Source organism: Mizuhopecten yessoensis, unplaced genomic scaffold (assembly GCF_002113885.1).
Source record: "Mizuhopecten yessoensis strain PY_sf001 unplaced genomic scaffold, ASM211388v2 scaffold10807, whole genome shotgun sequence".
In the NCBI taxonomy this organism is placed as follows: Eukaryota; Metazoa; Mollusca; class Bivalvia; order Pectinida; family Pectinidae; genus Mizuhopecten; species Mizuhopecten yessoensis.
Genome location: NW_018408731.1, coordinates 319,610 through 334,423, shown reverse-complemented (window position 1 = coordinate 334,423; position 14,814 = coordinate 319,610).

The window sequence follows — 14,814 nt, the reverse complement described above, 5'->3', positions numbered from 1 at the left end:
TCCAACTAAACTGTATATTAAGACCATTTTATGTTTCAACGTAACTTAGGCCAGTTTTTGCATCAAAGGGATGTTCATGATTTTTTAATATAATATCAGTAGAGGCCAAAGTTATCAAAAGAGTTTTTTGAAGGTAAAGCCAATATAATGATATCTACGACAACATTGTCGAATGAGCTATATTTACAATGCAAAAGTAAAACTAATTCAAAACGCCACTGTTAACGTAACTATTATCACCGCGCTATTTATACAGAAATATCAACGTCAGCAGAGTGCATTGTCACTAGCAACAGAATGCACTTACTTCAAAGTTCATGATTCCCAAGGATGAAGAGCTGTGTTTGTAACGTAACCATACATCACATCAAGAAAAGTGACAATTCTTGTTCATGTTTGTAGAGCCCAGTTTTTTTCATTTGATCGTATGTGTATGAGTAACAATGGCATGTTACAAATGAAGAATATTCTAGTCCTGATTTACCGTTGGTTACAGTATGTTACATCATATATAGCGCAACAACATGCCAACCGGTCACATTTCGGTACCTTATTGGAATTTTGCATTGAACATTTTTGAGAGTTATATAAACCTATTGATTGTGTCATAAGATGTTAATCTTCAATCATCGTATTCTTTAACTTTTTTTACTTAAGTTGATTATTTTTACCTATTTATTTATTTTCTTTGTTTCGTATTGCGGTTTGATATATTTTCGTATATTTTTGTTTTGGTAACAAAGCAATTTATCTATCTAGCTATGGCTAGTAGGTAGATAAAGAAAAACAAACAAACACAAATAAAAGTCAAACTGAAAAAGGAGGTTTGCGTGTCATGAATTATATAACCATGTAAGGAATAGTAGAGAAAGGGCACAGATAACCATGTAAGGAATAGTAGAGAAAGGGCACAGATAACCATGTAAGGAATAGTAGAGAAAGGGCACAGATAACCATGTAAGGAATAGTAGAGAAAGGGCACAGATAACCATGTAAGGAATAGTAGAGAAAGGGCACAGATAACCATGTAAGGAATAGTAGAGAAAGGGCACAGATAACCATGTAAGGAATAGTAGAGAAAGGGCACAGATAACCATGTAAGGAATAGTAGAGAAAGGGCACAGATAACCAGTGATTACCTCTCTGACGACAAGGAGTTGGTACAGACAGAATAATCGGTTTATATCCCTCAAGAGGCAACGGTCAATGGCTTTGTTTTGTTTTATTCTCAAAGTTTATTTTAACCGATGAAGTTGATGTTGTATTTTGTGTATCTTAGTTTTTAGCATACCTTCCTTTCCATACCAAGTAATTTCACTTACTCAAAAGGAATTCAAAAAATGCAATTTCTGTGTAATTTTAAAAGACAAGAACAAACTTGAAATAAAAGTCAGACTTGAATGTGAACTATGTATAACATCTTTACACCAGTGTTGTTCGATATGTGTCTTTGTTTACAAATGAATCATTCTCTTGCTGTGTTGATGCTAAATATATTTAAAATTAAAGTGCGTATCGAGTTAATGTCAACATTTGATACGTAATGGCGTAAACAAAACCTGTTTCGGGGATTCAATTAGTATTGGAATGTTGGCACCGATAACTGAATTAAAAATTGGCCTTTCGCTCCTTTGACAAATATATAAACACAAATAGACTCATTTGTTGATTATCAATATTTAGGCGTTCCAGCTTATGTAATACGGCACTAAATCAAGTTATAAACGTGTGACACTCAACAGAGACACACTGCTGTCTCATTTCCCTAACTAAGGTGACGTTAAGTATCTTATATTACTGTCTATGTTGCTGTTGTTTCTCGGATTTCTTTTTAAATTCCTGACATGTACGGTAGTGAGTATAATGTGTACCACTCTCTTTTCCCTTAAAACCTCACATTTACACAAAATGTGTTTCCGGTAGCAGAAAAAATAATAATTCAATACAATCGTCATACATACGGGTTATTAGTCTATTTTGTTGTTAACACAAAGAAGAAAAATCGACACCAAACACCAAAACTGGAGGCAATACGTCACAAAAAAACAATTAAAGCCGAATAAACACCAAACACCAAAACTGAAAGCAATACGTCACAAAAAACAATTAAAGCCGAATAAACACCAAACACCAAAACTGGAGGCAGTACGTCACAAAAAAACAATTAAACCCGAATAAACACCAAACACCAAAACTGGAGGCAATACGTCACAAAAAAACAATTAAAGCCGAATAAACACCAAACACCAAAACTGAAAGCAATTGTCACAAAAACAATTAAAGCCGAATAAACACCAAACACCAAAACTGGAGGCAATACGTCACAAAAAAAACACCAATTAAAGCCGAATAAACACCAAACACCAAAACTGGAGGCAATACGTCACAAAAAATAATTAAAGCCGAAAAAACACCAAACACCAAAACTGGAGGCATGCCATACGTCACAAAAAACAATTAAAGCCGAATAAACACCAAACACCAAAACTGGAAGCAATACGTCACAAAAAACAATTAAAGCCGAATAAACACCAAACACCAAAACTGGAAGCAATACGTCACAAAAAACAATTAAAGCCGAATAAACACCAAACACCAAAACTGGAAGCAATACGTCACAAAAAACAATTAAAGCCGAATAAACACCAAACACCAAAACTGGAAGCAATACGTCACAAAAAACAATTAAAGCCGAATAAACACCAAACACCAAAACTGGAAGCAATACGTCACAAAAAACAATTAAAGCCGAATAAACACCAAACACCAAAACTGGAGGCAATACGTCACAAAAAACAATTAAAGCCGAATAAACACCAAACAAAAACCCAGAAAGAAAGATATCACAAAACAACAACAAAAGCTGAGGGAACACATCATACCGAAATAAAAGACATCATAAGACAACGAAAGGAACCGAACGATGCCTTTATATGTTATACAACAAGAGCCGTGATCTGGTAGAGTAACAGGTTTCCATCGTACAATGCTTTCGCTATGCTGTCTCCTCTAAATAAAATGTTACAAAATATTTCAAAAACGATGTACAGGTCTTCATCAAGGCAGAATATGCAACCTCTTAGCATATATTGACGTTCTGAAATGAAATAACTTACATGAAAGCCAACATGATGCATCACTAGAGATAATTATGAAAATGTGTATGAGTATTCCAAAGCATCAACACTTACTTTCAATATCTTTGATAAGATATTTGTTTGTTTACCATGGTCCTGCTTAATACGCATAGTAATTGGCGATCTGAATTTCAAAATACAATGGGCAAAACGAAAACATACTGAATTGGATTCACTTTAAGAGTTTGTCAAATATATCAGTTTATCATTCAATAAAAAGTAGTATATTTAAATCCAAACTGGAAACAAAACACAAGAGTATATTTGTAATCCCAATGCTAAAGCTACATACAAAGAATTGCTTTATATGTATGTGACTGTGTCTGCAGACAAAACATCTTATAACTTAATTCTTGTCTGCAAACACTCATACTGTCAGAGGCTCGCTAAATTAAAAAATTCGCAGATTGGTTTCATAAATCTCATATGAAATGGAAACTCATGTAAGATCTTATATGTATTGTGATACTGTATATACTACCGTCACTGTACCCAAAACGGGACACTTGTGGGAAAATGGCCCAAGAAACTGTCATACAGGTATTTTTAGGGGTTTTTTTTCATTTTTTTCTTCATTTATCACTTTTATTGAAATAAACATAGATATTCAATAACATAAAACGAGTGTTGGAGTACCCTTACCCAAGCGTATCTTATCACGTGATCTCTAACCACACCTCTATAGGAGTGAATACATGCTCTACTTGCTATGGGTCCATATTTCTAAGAGCTCATTTATAGTGCCATAACACTTGACAGCACAGAAATCTATACAGTTTTTATTTGATAATATTTTTCATGAAATTAAACTGTATTAAGCTTGATTGGCTGCTGAATATCGTCACATGATCAATTTAAAGATAAGAATAATAACCAAAACAAGACTTTTCTGATTTACGTGCCGTGCGACGCTATTTATTTAGATATCATTTTCAAAAGTCTACTTAATCAATACTAATGCTAGCTTGAAAAAGAAATTTAATCCGAACTCTCGTTGACTCTAAAATATTTCAACTATGCATATTTTCTGCCGATATTAATCGTTTATCCACAAATATTTGCCAAAATACCAGAATTGTCCTTTTTAGGGTACAGTAACGCTGGTTCAAGGGGCCTGCGTACCTTTGATGGTATTTCGCGTTCTTTTTATATAACGAAGCGCCCGAAATATCAAATTTTGTTAGGAATGAAAAGTGGATAGTATCTATTTGTGAAAAATTAACAAGCATTTTGGGAACTAATAGTATTGTATAAATAACATTGATATTTATCTAAAAAGTGTCCCGATTTGGGTACAGTGACGTTAGAAGTGTAACTAATTGAATGTGGGTGTGGAGAATTCAAAAGATCTTTTGATCAAAATGTGCTTTCTTTTTCTTCAGAATATTTTACTTTCAATTCTTTAACCTACCATACCTAAACCAAATTGAAGGAATGTCTTCGTTGTTTTTTTATGAGATTGGTTTTTCAAGCATGACGAGAGGCGATATATAATTATGGGTTTTAAATATGTTTGGAACGTTAAAGAAAACACGGCAAATTCCAAAATAAAATATAGTGAGGATCGTAAGAATGAGTGTGTTCCTGGTTGATTTATATCTATGTTGAGTTCGGTGCCAAGATTTTCAAGAAGACTAGGTATTCATATGGGAACAAACAGCCCCCTTCTTCTCGCCACTTGTCTTTGTTTTCATACGAGGCTGAATTTATTGAAGGGACAAGTTTCTACTAAGCTGTACGATAATAGTGATAATTTCGATTTCCAATATTTAGCTTTCCCATCCTTGATAGTAACATCCCTGCTTCCCCCACCTATGAGATTTACATGTCTCTGTTGATTCGGTAGCACGATCATCATGATGTTCTTGATAGATATCGACTGCTGACGGACAAATGTTCACCAAAGGGTGTCTAGATAGGCAGGTTGATGAAGGCTATGGGCAAAGTTTTATTTTCAAAATTATGATTTTATTGGGAAACATATTAAATTTGTATGAATTAATGGTGGGTGTTTTGAGTATGCTCATTAGTGTGTGATATTTGACATGGATTAGATCTATATTTACACGGCAGAAGATTTTCTCATCCTTGTTATACATTTATGTTACACCAAACTACACACACATACGTTTATTATTTCTTAGAAGAAACAACGAAAAGTAAGTGACTCTGTACATTAATAAAGAATGCAGTAATTGTTTTATTCAGCTAGGGTATTTGTCTCACATACAGACCAACTGAAGAATAATCACGGGCCATATTTGATTACGTTTTTCTGTGACTGCTCGGACAGCTGAAGGTCTAGATTTACTTGTGTTTCAGAAACGATTCGACAGGCGAAGGTATTGGCATGTCATGCGTTGTCTGTGAAGCTTAGAGCAGTTGAAGAAGAATGAGGTAAGGGAAATGAAAAGCAAACGAACTGTTCCGCCCAATTGGTAATGGCAGCATAGTGTCCGCTTCAGTAATGCTATAATATACACGGTACTTTATAAATAGATAACCATCTTCAGAAGAGATGTGCATCACATTTGAATTAATTTACAAATAACACTGGCACCTATTTTACAGATGTATTTAATATTTCTTTTAATTTATAAATAAACCACATTTGTGATTGACTGCATCAGTTCCTAAGTGCGCATGTTAAATCGAAAATTAAAAAATGACATTAACTAATTCACGGAAGTAATCGCGGGGTTAAAACTAATTTGACCAAACGTGTTTAAGAATAAGCCTTCCGTCCTGTTACCGTGACGTATGTAATGGCGCAGAGTGTCCCTACTGGCGCAAAGCGTAAATCTGATCAGTGAAGGTTGTCGCTTGTGCTTTGTCGTGTCTCTGTAGCAAACCGTGATGCTAAGTTCCGGTGACAGCAGTTTGTCGATGGCAACATCTTAAAATGCGGATTACTCCGCCCATGATAATTACGATATTTTCCGAGGAATCTCTTTGCGTGCAGCATGCACATTTGTCGTTGGCTAATCCAAGGCCTGCTTTACCTCCAGGGAACTGTAGGCTTAAAGCTTGCTAGGACTGATTCGCACCGGTACCTAGTATAAAGTTAATTTAGCTGGATTACTCCCAACTCTGAGCAATTCACAAGTTGAAGAAAATCTAATTTCAACAACAAAAAAGATTGTTCTCTTGCTATATACTACATGTATAAAGTTTAAAAAGACAATAACAATCTAATAGCGTGGAAAAAAAATAGCTAAATTAGTATCACTATACCACAATGTCTCGTTTTCACGAGAGATTTATGCCTCTATACAGACAAATAAAATCTACAAACAACAGAACCGCGTTGTTTTGATTTCTGTTACAATATATATAAGCAAATGTCAAAAATATGTATCTTATTTCTAATTTTCAAACTAATCAAAATTAAATCATTTGGGCAAAGTTTAACTCTGACTACATATTGTTGTATATTTATTTGTCTGTGTATGTATTTGTTTGACTGTGTATGTATTGTATTTGTTTGTCTGTGAGTGTATTATATATATTTGACTGTGTATGTATTGTATTTATTTGACTGTGTATGTATTTGTTTGACTGTGTATGTATTGTATTTGTTTGTCTGTGAATGTATTATATATATTTGACTGTGTATGTATTGTATTTATTTGTCTGTGTATGTATTTGTTTGACTGTGTATGTATTGTATTTATTTGACTGTGTATGTATTTGTTTGACTGTGTATGTATTGTATTTGTTTGTCTGTGAATGTATTATATATATTTGACTGTGTATGTATTGTATTTATTTGACTGTGTATGTATTGTTTTTGTTTGTCTGTATATTGTTTGTATCTGTTTGTATGGAATTGTATATATTTGTGTATGCATTTGATGTCTTTATATATTTTTGTATGCATTTGAGTGTCTGTATATTTTGTTTATGTATTTGTTTGTTTTTACATGTTTGTGTATGTATTTGTCTGTATATTTTTGTGTATGTACTTGTTTGTCTATATATTTCATGCAGTATTTGTTTATTTGTATATATTTGTGAATGTATTTGTTTGTCGATATATTTTTGTGTATATATTTGAATGTCTGTATATTTTATGCAGTATTTGTTTATTTGTATATTTTTGTGTATGTATTTGTTTGTCTATTTATTTGTGAATGTATTTGTATGTCGATATATTTTTGTGTATATACTGTATTTGTTTATTTGTATATTTTTGTGTATGTGTTTGCTTATGTTTATTTGTGAGCATGTATTTGTTTGTCTGTATATTTTGTGCAGCTTTTGTTTGTCTGTATATTTAACGCAGTATTTGTTTATTTGTATATTTTTGTGTATGCATTTGTTTGTCTGTCTTTCTCCTTGTATGTGTGTTAATGTGTTTCCTGTTTAATCCTTTTTTCTTTTTCGTTTTCTTTTTGAATTGGGCAATTAAGCCGTTTCCTTGATTACGTTATCACATTACAGTAAAAATGTAACAATAGGTGTCAAGGGAGGTATCATCGAACCAAAGGAAGGAACAAGAAAACAGAACATAAGGAACACACGGGTACAGCAGAATGTTTTGGTTTCCTCAGTGACAACCTAAGCTGGTTACATCAGAGATGGTCATGCTTAGAGCGGCCTATGGGACCTGAGACAGTCTTGATGTGATCTCTGAACTTGGTCCATATTGGACTTTATCTTACTCTTAGTAATGCCATATTTGTACTTTTAATTGACATTTAATTGTAACTAATTTGATAAATAACAATTTATTGAGTCTCATAGTTTTAGAACAGTATTTTATTTGTTGTAGGTCACGACATTCAATGTTAACATCAGATCAAATATTTAATACATATTAACCTCAACAGGAAAGGTATAATACAATAAAAAAATCTCACAATATACACCGATAATTTGAACTACTTGTCTTTAGAAGGGGATTGAATAATAACTAAAATGCAAGTGCATGACACAAATGTTCAATATCGGATCAATTATCATTGCATCAGGGCAAAGTTTTCGTATAGATCTGAATGACAATTGTAGGAAGAGATAGCGATATCTATTGTATATCAACTCGGGGGGTGTTACTACTGTTTAATTACTGACCGTTTAGTTAAATATTCGGCATTGTTAAATACTAATATATATATGTTTTAGTTTTTCAATATTGGTAGATCAAAAATAACGATTTATGCCCTTCTAGTTTATAATTACCGATACCTACTTTTGAAATGTTACTGAATGATTTAGAAAGTTAATTGAGAATCGTAATTGACAAGCGTAAAAAAAAGAACTAAGAGATATTAAATATTAATTTAATGACCGCTGTGGTAATCTATACATTAATGTTGATCGCTGTGGTTATCTATACATAAATGTTGATCGCTGTGGTAATCTATACATAAATGTTGATCGTTGTGGTAATCTATACATAAATGTTGATCGTTGTGGTAATCTATACATAAATGTTGATCGCTGTGGTAATCTATACATAAATGTTGATCGCTGTGGTAATCTATACATAAATGTTGATCGCTGTGGTAATCTATACATAAATGTTGATCGCTGTGGTAATCTATACATAAATGTTGATCGCTGTGGTAATCTATACATAAATGTTGATCGCTGTGGTAATCTATACATAAATGTTGATCGCTGTGGTAATCTATACATAAATGTTGATCGCTGTGGTAATCTATACATAAATGTTGATCGCTGTGGTAATCTATACATAAATGTTGATCGCTGTGGTAATCTATACATAAATGTTGATCGCTGTGGTAATCTATACATAAATGTTGATCGCTGTGGTAATCTATACATAAATGTTGATCGCTGTGGTAATCTATACATAAATGTTGATCGCTGTGGTAATCTATACATAAATGTTGATCGCTGTGGTAATCTATACATAAATGTTGATCGCTGTGGTAATCTATACATAAATGTTGATCGCTGTGGTAATCTATACATAAATGTTGATCGCTGTGGTAATCTATACATAAATGTTGATCGCTGTGGTAATCTATACATAAATGTTGATCGCTGTGGTAATCTATACATAAATGTTGATCGCTGTGGTAATCTATACATAAATGTTGATCGCTGTGGTAATCTATACATAAATGTTGATCGCTGTGGTAATCTATACATAAATGTTGATCGCTGTGGTAATCTATACATAAATGTTGATCGCTGTGGTAATCTATACATAAATGTTGATCGCTGTGGTAATCTATACATAAATGTTGATCGCTGTGGTAATCTATACATAAATGTTGATCGCTGTGGTAATCTATACATAAATGTTGATCGCTGTGGTAATCTATACATAAATGTTGATCGCTGTGGTAATCTATACATAAATGTTGATCGCTGTGGTAATCTATACATAAATGTTGATCGCTGTGGTAATCTATACATAAATGTTGATCGCGGTGCTAATCTATACATAAATGTTGATCGCTGTGCTAATCTATGCATAAATGTTGATCGCTGTGGCAATCTATACATAAATGTTGATCGCTGTGGTAATCTATACATAAATGTTGATCGCTGTGGTAATCTATACATAAATGTTGATCGATGTGACAATCTATATATAAATGTTGATCGCTGTGGTAATCTATACATAAATGTTGATCGCTGTGGTAATCTATGTTGATCGTTGTGGTAATCTTTATATAAATGATGATCGTTGTTGTAATCTATACATGAATGTTGATCGTTGTGGTAATCTATAAATAAATGTTGATCGCTGTGGCAATCTTTACATAAATTTTGATTGCTGTGGTAATCTATACATAAATCTTGATCGCTGTGGTAATCTATGTTGATCGTTGTGGTAATCTATGCATAAATGTTGATCGTTGTGGTAATCTATGCATAAATGTTGATCGCTGTGGTAATATATACATAAATGTTGACCGCTGTGGTAATCTATACATACACCCTGATCGCTGTGGTAATCTATACATAAATGTTGACCGTTGTGGTAATCTTTATATAAATGATGATCGTTGTTGTAATCTATACATAAATGTTGATCGTTGTGGTAATCTATACATAAATGTTGATCGCTGTGGCAATCTATACATAAATGTTGATCGCTGTGGTAATCTATACATAAATGCTCATAGCTGTGGTAATCGACACATCAATGTTGATTGTTGTGGTAATCTATACATAAAGGTTGATCGCTGTGGTAATCTTTACATAAATGTTGATCGTTGTGGTAATCTATACATAAATGTTGATCGCTGTGGTAATCAATACATAGATGTTGATCGCTGTGGTAATCAATACATAAATGTTGATCGTTGTGGTAATCTATACATAAATGTTGATCGCTGTGGTAATCTATACATAAATGTTGATCGCTGTGGTAATCTATACATAAATGTTGATCGCTGTGGTAATCTATACATAAATGTTGATCGCTGTGGTAATCTATACATAAATGTTGATCGCTGTGGTAATCTATACATAAATGTTGATCGCTGTGGTAATCTATACATAAATGTTGATCGCTGTGGTAATCTATACATAAATGTTGATCGCTGTGGTAATCTATACATAAATGTTGATCGCTGTGGTAATCTATACATAAATGTTGATCGCTGTGGTAATCTATACATAAATGTTGATCGCTGTGGTAATCTATACATAAATGTTGATCGCTGTGGTAATCTATACATAAATGTTGATCGCTGTGGTAATCTATACATAAATGTTGATCGCTGTGGTAATCTATACATAAATGTTGATCGCTGTGGTAATCTATACATAAATGTTGATCGCTGTGGTAATCTATACATAAATGTTGATCGCTGTGGTAATCTATACATAAATGTTGATCGCTGTGGTAATCTATACCAATTGTAAACTACCAGGCTGATCATACCACCAAACAACACACAACAACCACATCATAACAACATATATTACTGTACTGGTTATAAAGCTATCATTTTAAGGCCATTCTGTCCATAGGAACTGTGATGAGAAAACACACTTAAACCTGTACTAAGTCGACTTCGAATTTCTATCATCTAAAAAAAGAATAACCTCCGGACAAACACTTCCTAATGCTCGGTACATTTTACTCTGGAATTGAATCTATGTTGGTTTTACCGAGCATGAAAGAGATTTTTGTGGTCCGAAATATGATCCCTTATGTGTAATTATACAAGTGTCTGTAAGAACGTAAATCCGTGTCCCCTTCCTCTGTTATTACAATATGATAACTCTATCAACATTTGGCAAGCTTTACAATTGTGCACAATCGTATTAATTATGTTATCAAATTATCTGCCTACCTGAGGTAACCGAATCGGGGCTCTAATTTAGGCCAGGCTTTTGTGGCAGGTAGCTGCTCTGGTTAGTGACCTTGCTAAGTAATTGTGATCTGCTCTTAACTAGTAAAGTACTGTCATCTTAACGTTCATTATTCAAAGTTTATTCATTTCTTGATTTATTACCATAATAAAAAGTTGGAAAAAGACAAAAGCATACCAAGTGCGTTACATTATGGGTTGATTTCATCTAATCTTAATTATTTTCATGAGCAAACTTGTGAAGCAAAATTTTAGAATCGTCATAATATATTGTAGATCCAGCATTGCTTAATCTAACTAGACTTTGATATCTTGACTTGCTTGAAATATAACGACAATTTCAAAACGCTGGGAATATTTTTCATGCATATTGAAATTGACTATTTAATAGATAAGTTGTCTGGATTCAAAATGATCACATTTCAATAATATTATCAATAACAAATATATGGATGATATTAGGTACAATATCAATAATGTTGACGTAGAATATCTTATGTATTTAGTGAAGATGACAGTACCTTTGTGATTAAGTTGAACCTGGTACGATAAGGGCGGGGTACCACGGCATGCTGTGACAGATATAGCTTTATACAGCATGGTGACAGATATAGCTTTATACAGCATGGTGACAGATATTATACAATTATGGACTTCAGGTGACGTCTATCCCTGATTTACGAACCTGGTCTGAACAATATTCACAGAAGCCGAAGGCCGAGGTGAATATTGTTCAGACCAGGTCCGTATAATATGGTAATTAGCACCAGTCATATAATAAAGCTTTATACAGCATGGTGATACATATAGCTTTATATGGCATGGTGACGGATATAGCTTTATACGGTACGGTGACGGATATAGCTTTATACAGCATGGTGACAGATATAGCTTTATACAGCATGGTGACAGATATAGCTTTATGCAGAATGGTGACAGATATAGCTGTTGTTGTCATTCCTTCTGTGTGGGTGTCTCCTCCGACGCTGTTGTTGTCATTCCTTTTGTGTTGGAGTCTCCTCCGATGCTGTTGTTGTCATTCCTTTTGTGTTGGAGTCTCCTCCGACGCTGTTGTTGTCATTCCTTTTGTGTTGGGGTCTCCTCCGACGCTGTTGTTGTCATTCATTCTGTGTTGGTGTCTCCTCCGACGCAGTTGTTGTCATAACTTTTGTGTCGGTGTCTCCTCCGACGCTGTTGTTGTCATTCCTTTTTTGTTGGTGTCTCCTCCGACGCAGTTGTTGTCATAACTGTTGTGTCGGTGTCTCTTCCGACGCTGTTGTTGTCATTCCTTTTGTGTTGGAGTCTCCTCCGATGCAGTTGTTGTCATTCCTTTTGTGTTGGAGTCTCCTCCGATGCAGTTGTTGTCATTCCTTTTGTGTTGGAGTCTCCTCCGCTGCTGTTGTTGTCATTCCTTTTGTGTTGGAGTCTCCTCCGATGCAGTTGTTGTCATTCCTTTTGTGTTGGAGTCTCCTCCGATGCTGTTGTTGTCATTCCTTTTGTGTTGGTGTCTCCACAGACGCTGTTGTTGTCATAACTGTTGTGTTGATGTCTCCTCGGACGCTGTTGTTGTCATTTCTTTTGTGTTGGTGTCTCCTCCAACGCTCATATAGCTTTATATGGCATGGTGACGGATATAGCTTTATACGGTACGGTGACGGATATAGCTTTATACAGCATGGTGACAGATATAGCTTTATACAGCATGGTGACAGATATAGCTTTATACAGCATGGTGACAGATATAGCTTTATACAGCATGGTGACAGATATAGCTTTATGCAGAATGGTGACAGATATAGCTGTTGTTGTCATTCCTTCTGTGTGGGTATCTCCTCCGACGCTGTTGTTGTCATTCCTTTTGTGTTGGAGTCTCCTCCGATGCAGTTGTTGTCATTCCTTTTGTGTTGGAGTCTCCTCCGATGCAGTTGTTGTCATTCCTTTTGTGTTGGAGTCTCCTCCGATGCAGTTGTTGTCATTCCTTTTGTGTTGGAGTCTCCTCCGATGCAGTTGTTGTCATTCCTTTTGTGTTGGAGTCTCCTCCGATGCAGTTGTTGTCATTCCTTTTGTGTTGGAGTCTCCTCCGATGCAGTTGTTGTCATTCCTTTTGTGTTGGAGTCTCCTCCGATGCAGTTGTTGTCATTCCTTTTGTGTTGGAGTCTCCTCCGATGCAGTTGTTGTCATTCCTTTTGTGTTGGAGTCTCCTCCGATGCTGTTGTTGTCATTCCTTTTGTGTTGGTGTCTCCACCGACGCAGTTGTTGTCATAACTGTTGTGTTGGAGTCTCCTCCGACGCTGTTGTTGTCATTCCTTTTGTGTTGATGTCTCCTCCGACGCCGTTGTTGTCATTCCTTTTGTGTTGGTGTCTCCTCCGACGCTGTTGTTGTCATAACTTTTGTGTTGGTGTCTCCTCCGACGCTGTTGTTTTCATTCCTTCTGTGTTGGTGTCTCCTCCGACGCTGTTGGTGTCATAACTGTTGTGTTGGTGTCTCCTCCGACGCTGTTGTTGTCATAACTTTTGTGTTGGTGTCTCCTCCGACGCTGTTGTTTTCATTCCTTCTGTGTTGGTGTCTCCTCCGACGCTGTTGTTGTCATAACTGTTGTGTTGGTGTCTCCTCCGACGCTGTTGTTTTCATTCCTTCTGTGTTGGTGTCTCCTCCGACGCTGTTGTTGTCATACCTTTTGTGTTGAGTTTATTTTTTGTTCTAGTTTTGTTTGTCATTTTGTTTTGATGTCTCCTCTCGGTAATGATGCTACCTTTCCTGTTCACTCTGTTCCTGTCATAGTCTGTTTCTGATTTGTTGCATACGAGTTTCAATTCAATATTCACATAATACCCGAGGAGAGGTGTTTTCCAAAACATTTTTTTTTAAATAATGATTTATTCCTGCTACAATTTCAAACTGTTTGATTGTTTTGATTTATAATGTTTCCCAATAATAACGTGTAACGCGGAAATGATAGGAGAAAATCGGAATTTCATGAATATTTGCAAGAACTCTTGGAATAGGTATACTATTACGAAAATTATTTTCATTTCCATTTCATGTTCGACCTATGAAATTCGTTCCAAAGTGTATATTTTAGCTCAACAGGATCGATGGGAAGCACGTATGAACGTAAAGTTGTATATTCATTAAAGAATCCATTAAAACAGAACTGAAACTATTATATACAACAAAAGCTATGTGTTAGGAAACACTCTATTTTTTATAAGATTTTACGTTTGTTTCCTTTCTTTATCTATATAATGAGGAAAAGGATATAGCCTCTGATGATGTATGAAGAAATCTACCGGATTAACGTAACCGTCTGCAGTGAAGAAAATATATTATGTCAATCAGCACAAGCTAATGATCCGGAACATCTTGATTTGGG